We start from the raw sequence: 6,000 nt of genomic DNA, 5'->3' as shown, positions 1-6,000 counted from the left end.
GAACTGCTGTCTTCTCTTTCATGCAACATGTTTGACAGGTGCCCAAGAGCCAAGTTTGGGAGGTGTCAGTGTTCAGCACTATTTATGTCTCAGCATTAAAAAGATATAAATAAACACAGACTTTGAACTAGCTAAGCTCCTTGATATAGAAATTTGAGACAGGTACAAGGCCAAGTAGTTATAACGAAGTTTGCCAAAGCTGAGAGCTGCCCGAGTCCTATCAAATGCAGCCTGAACTAAGTGACAGCTCCCAAGGAGTTAGATTAGTTTGGGATTAGGTCTGTGCAGAAATAATTGTGTGAAGCCTGGCACTCCTGAACTACCTTTGGAGGTCTGAAAAATAAGAAGGGGACAGAGTAGGAAAAGTATTAGGCCTATTTTCTGTTACGCTATTGGTTTCTGTGATTTCTAGGAGACCTTGGTCACCCCAGTAATAAAACGTGAGTAATTTCACAGTTAACTTGTATTTAAGCAGAGTAGAAACAATGTAAAAGGTGTGATAGCAAGTGCTGAAAACTGATCCAGCCTTTTAATTTAAGCCTTCCATCTTTACAAAGCTAAATGTCAGCAATTACAATTCTCCCTGACTTGGCAGAGCTGCACCTACTTATGAAAGAGCTGAAGTCTGCCTTCAAAACTGGTGTAAGGCAAGCTCCAGAATGTAGGCATTCAGGATTATTTTGAAAGTTACCTATCCATAGCTTTGGTGCACCAAAAGATAATTAGTAGCAATAAAATGCCAGTAGCATTAACATAATGACTCTAACAGGAACATATTATCCTTTCATCATGACAGAAAAGACATGCCCTCTCTGTAAGCCCCTACCAAATATGGCCTATGTGATATTCTGGGAAGTTAAAATTTGAGCTACTTTTGTTCTTCAAATATTGTGCTAAAAGTTAGTCTTCAAGAGTGTTATGTGCATGTTTTGAGAGGCATGAAAACTGTTGGACTTGCTTCTTTAATAAAGAAAAAAATTATCTGATTTCTGTCCCAATGGGATTTGAGTGGGCAAGCTAAGAACCAAAATGGCAAACTTGCTGAATGATTTCAGACAGCTAATCATGCTGCTGATTAAAAATCTGTGTCATGCAGAAAACTAGCAGGAAATAGAAATCAAGCAAATATGTTTGGCTGTAGAGTCTCTGAGCTCTGGCTGATTAGTGTAAAGAAGAATACAAAGCTAGAAAAACTGAAAGATACTTGAGGCATGGGTTAGGCTTACAAAAGAGAAGTGGGGTGCTAGCTTCTCCAACCAGACTTGTCATTGCAGGGCAGCTGTAGCTTTAAAAATTTAAACAGGATAAGGAAAATGAGGGCTAGCAGGGAACATAGACCAATACCAAAGGCACAAGTAGTATGTAAAGGATTAGGGCTTCTTCTTTACTACTGTTATACTTGTGCATGCTTTTTAGTGCTGTCATGAAATAGGTGTGCTGCTGCAGTGACAACATCCATCTTCCAGGAAATAAATCATGTTTCCTATGCTTTGAAAGTAGGCCACTGGTTAAACTGAAGTGACAGTTGTTGAAGTCCATGGAGTGGATGGCACAGGAAGTAGTCACTGTCAAGGCTTCATCATTAAGATACTGTATATAACGGGATTGCTGCAAGAAAGGGTCATCCTTGCGCACCACCGTGGTCTCCTCCAGACATCTTCTTGGAAGTGTCTGGGAGATGATGGGAGAGTAATCTTGCACTGCTGGTTCTTGGTACTGCTGTGCCTAAAAGGCAAACTCTTTTCCCTGTGCACAACTACAGAGCATGTTAAAATTGCTGTGCCTCTACTGAGGCTTTCCAAGGCTTCTTTAGGCATCAGGCATCAAGAGCACAACAGAGTAGAAGAATGCCATTAGCCCTATTGTACAGATAGGAGTTGAATAATTTGTTCAAGGTCCAATGAAGGGCTTAACCTGGATGTCTGGACCATCTCTTGATCTTATTCCTTCCAGAGGCTTGTATTAACTGCTGGCATCTTCTTCTTAGCTTTCTCAGATATGTGTCAGTCTGTATGTTCTGCCACCAACTGATGTGTCTCTCCCGGTATGCAGACACAGATGTAGATACTAGAGGTCCCATTATGCAGTTCTTGACTGACCTCTGGAATCTGAAAACAGAAAAAGGGTGTAAATTGTCAGGACTATCTGCAAATCACCTTCAGGCAAGTAGATGGAGCTTAGGAGTTTCTCCATTTGCCACACAGGCACTTGAAAAAACCCTGCAGCTGTCCTTGTCTCCTTCCCACATCTTACTGCATGTTGGAACAGTGAGGCAGAGAAAGAAAACATGCTGACTTGGGGACGATTCCAGTCTGGGGTAAGGTGGCTCACTGCTCTCCAGCTGTGTGACACATGGCAATGCCATGCCAAAAGCTGAGGGCATGGCTGAGTTTGGCCACACACTTCCCATTAGCCAACAGAACAACCTATGATGACTAACATTAGTTCTTATTCCAGAAATAGCCCTGTTTCTCCCATATTCTCTGGCTCCTGCCCACCTTCCCCGTTCAGAACAATTCTGTGCAAACTGTTCCAGGTAACCCCTCTGTCCTTCATAAAAGGCTCTTTAGAGTGGCTAAATGCAGGCAAAGCCTAGCTTCAAAATTAATTTGCCATGTTTACCCAGGGGGTGAATGGCTTCACTAGTTATCTTCTGTAAAGTAGCTGGAAGTTACAAAGAAGTGAGCCTTTCCACTATATCTGTGCCGGATCTACTGAGGTACAGGTGGTCAATCAGGTGGCAAGAGGAGAGGGCAAAGCACTAATCAAACTATGCAAACAAATACAATGTACAAGGAGCAGAAACAACTGATCTATCTGGCTCAGAGATAAAGAATTACAAACTCAATAATGTTTAACTGAGCCTCACAGACACACTATATTCGAGGCACACAGTTGCTAATCAGAATGCTGCACTCCAGCTTAATTTCATCCAAAATGGCTTTGCACAATACCCATAAAAAGAACTGTTGTGCAACAGAATTTGATCAGGCAAGCATGATATTGTGAATGGTTTACCTTAATTGCTAAGGTGGCAGTGGCAAGGTGCCTGTCCTTGCCCTATACTGTCCCACACAATACTCAAAGGCAGGGATTAGTATAATTTTCTTCTATCTGTGCTATCTGCAGCCTCTCCACCTAGCACTGTCCTTCTCTCAATGAACTCCACCCCCATGTCTTGTCTCAATGTTCCAAAGCACCTTGTACCCACTTGAGACCCATGTGGCAAAGTTTTGAGGGAATGGTGGGTGGCATGAGTCACAGCAGAGCATGGCATGGTGGCATATGTGTGGCATGGTGAGGTAGGCATGATGTGCTGCATTTCTAGCAATCTTCTGTCAGTGATGAACACATTTTTGCTTTGGCTTGTTGTGGCTTGTTACCACCCAATCTAGAGAATAACACCTAGTTTTGTTTTCTTTCATAATCTAGAGAGAAAAAAAAATCCAGGTATCTGTATGTAAATTTCCAGTTTGTGAGAAAATACTTAACAACACTTGTTTTTCTCCAGCTGGAGAGAAAAATCATGTTATCCAGCCTACTGAGCTGAGTGTTTGTGGAGTGCACAGGCAAACCCTGGTAAAAGATGATGAGGCTGTCATCTGCCTCACACCCTGAGAACAGAAATCCAGGCAAGTACTGTCTAAAATGCCTGAAGAGTAGAATTCTACTTTTTCTCCAAATAATTACTAGAGATAACTCCAGTATTGGTGGGCCTGCATCCACTTGCTATTAAGAGTTCAGTCCTGCAAAGTCAATGCTCTGGAGTCATATAGAATGAGCCACAAATCCTATGAAGAGCCACAGCAGTCTGTTCTGGATAGATATTAACAGGAGAGAATAAATGCTCAAGTCTTAAGCTTTGCTACCAATGCTGGCCTCCCAGGCCTCTGCTGGTCTCTTCCCTGCAGACCCATGGAGATAATAAATCACCTCTGTGGTCTGACAACTTTCACCTTCCCTACCCCAAAGTGGCTCCTCTCTGGATGACACAATGGGTGAGTGGTGTGAGCAGGGGAATGGAGAGGCACCTGTGAAGGTAGCTTTCTCAGCAAGGCAAAACCTAGGGGGAAAATGGAAGGTTTTTGTGTCTTTTTTTATGATTATGCAACAAAGCAGCCCTTCAGCAGTCCTCTCACCTCCATAGAACATGGTGACCATCCCTGCCCACCTCTTCCCAGCCAGGGATCTTGGGGCCCTCTAGAAGCCCCACTGGCATTCCCTGCCCTTTCCAGCTGTGCAGAGCAAGGCTGCTCACTGAGCACTCTGGAAAGAAAACTGGAGTGGAAATTGTGAAAGACTCATCCTGATCCTTGCACCATATTTTCCTCTTGGACTGAAAACATTTCTCTTGAGAACTGCTACATTGTCTCCTTCTGACAGCACTAAATCATCTTAAAAATAAAGTGCTCACTGACTAACTGAAATGGAGCCTTGTCTCCATCCCTCTGCAGTGAGGGGAAAAAGGAAGGAGGGACAAGTGCAAAGAATACCCGAGTGCTTTGGGCTGAAAATACACAGTTCAGAAATCAGAGCAGTCCTAAGCATTACAAAAATAGCTCATCATTAGGATCCTATGATGACACTGAACATGCATCTACCGCTAACTGAGTCAGAGAGATCTGATTTCTTTATAAGGCTGTTGCTCTCATTCTTGGCCATAAAGCCAAGTAAATAACATATGGTACAAACAGTGTCACCAAACCTGCCAAAGTTTTGAAATACCTACAAGTTAGCTACTAAACCAAGCCACCTGTCCAGTGACTTCTACTTGAGTTATTCCAGTTCATCATCCCTATATATGTGGATGGAACATCATAATTCTACATAGTCAGATGAGACATTTTATCCTGCCCTGAATAAATTACCCTGTAAAGAAGATGGGTGAACAAAAGGCAAAACCCCTCACAAGGTGGCTTATCTGAGCCTCATGGGTTGCTTGAAGAAAGAGGACCAAGGGAAACATTTTCTGAGCAGCTTTTGCTTTGTAGTTAGCTGTGTGAACACGGGAGAAGGATGGTGATGTATATTTTATTGTGTTCAGAGAAACAGCTTGGGGCTGTCCTGTGCAAGAGGATTTCTGACTATCTCTGAATAGCCTGGATACTTGTCAACCTAATGACATGGCCAATACCTGCATAATTGAGATTCCGTAATCTTTTTTCTGCAGGTTAGTTGTCTGCCTACTAATTTCCTGTTACAGTGAAGCCCTCCTTACTGCAGGGCACTAAGATCCCTCCAGGCTCTGGTTCTCTATTTTTGTAAGTGGAAGTTTAGCCTCACTGACTAGCTTCTTTCTGGGAACTTAGCCCACTTTGTACGAGGCTTTAAAGAAACAAGCTTTCACCAGGTTCTTCAAGAAGTCAGCATCAGAACTGCCAAAGCTTTTCTTGGGTGTTCCCCACCACCCAGTACATGGCAAGCTGCTAGATGGTGAGCAGAGAGACTCCTCAGAAGACAGCAAAGACGTGTAGGAAAGCAACCCACCTGAAGGCTAACAGTGACCCTATGAGAAGTCAGTCAAAGAACCCTGAACTTGCCCATCCTGGTGCCCTTCTTGCTGCCTCAACCCCAGACCTGCCACAGAGCTCTTGATGCACCTCATGAAAATGGATCATTAAATCCTTTGTCATGTAAATATTAGCAGGCAGTTGATACTTACAGATAGGCTGGTACAGCTAAAGCATCTGCTACAGAGTCAGGACTTCTTCCTGCTGCTACGTCAGACTTTCTCACTGACCTTGGGTAAGGTGCTGACCTGTCTCTGACTTGCAAAATCAGGATATTTTGAGAATTAAATAATCTTCAATGTCAGGAAAGAAAAGGCTCTGGGGAAATGTGACTCATTATTAGTTATAATTAAAATGTATTATAATTTCCATTGTATTTATACACTGTATGTGTTATGAGCATATATATAATTATAGTATTTATATTATTATAATAACACGTATCATACTTTTATTATAATTCAATAAAATACTGATTTATATAATAATT

Source organism: Apus apus, chromosome 3 (assembly GCF_020740795.1).
Source record: "Apus apus isolate bApuApu2 chromosome 3, bApuApu2.pri.cur, whole genome shotgun sequence".
NCBI classification, from domain to species: Eukaryota; Metazoa; Chordata; class Aves; order Apodiformes; family Apodidae; genus Apus; species Apus apus.
This window is presented reverse-complemented; position numbering follows the sequence as displayed.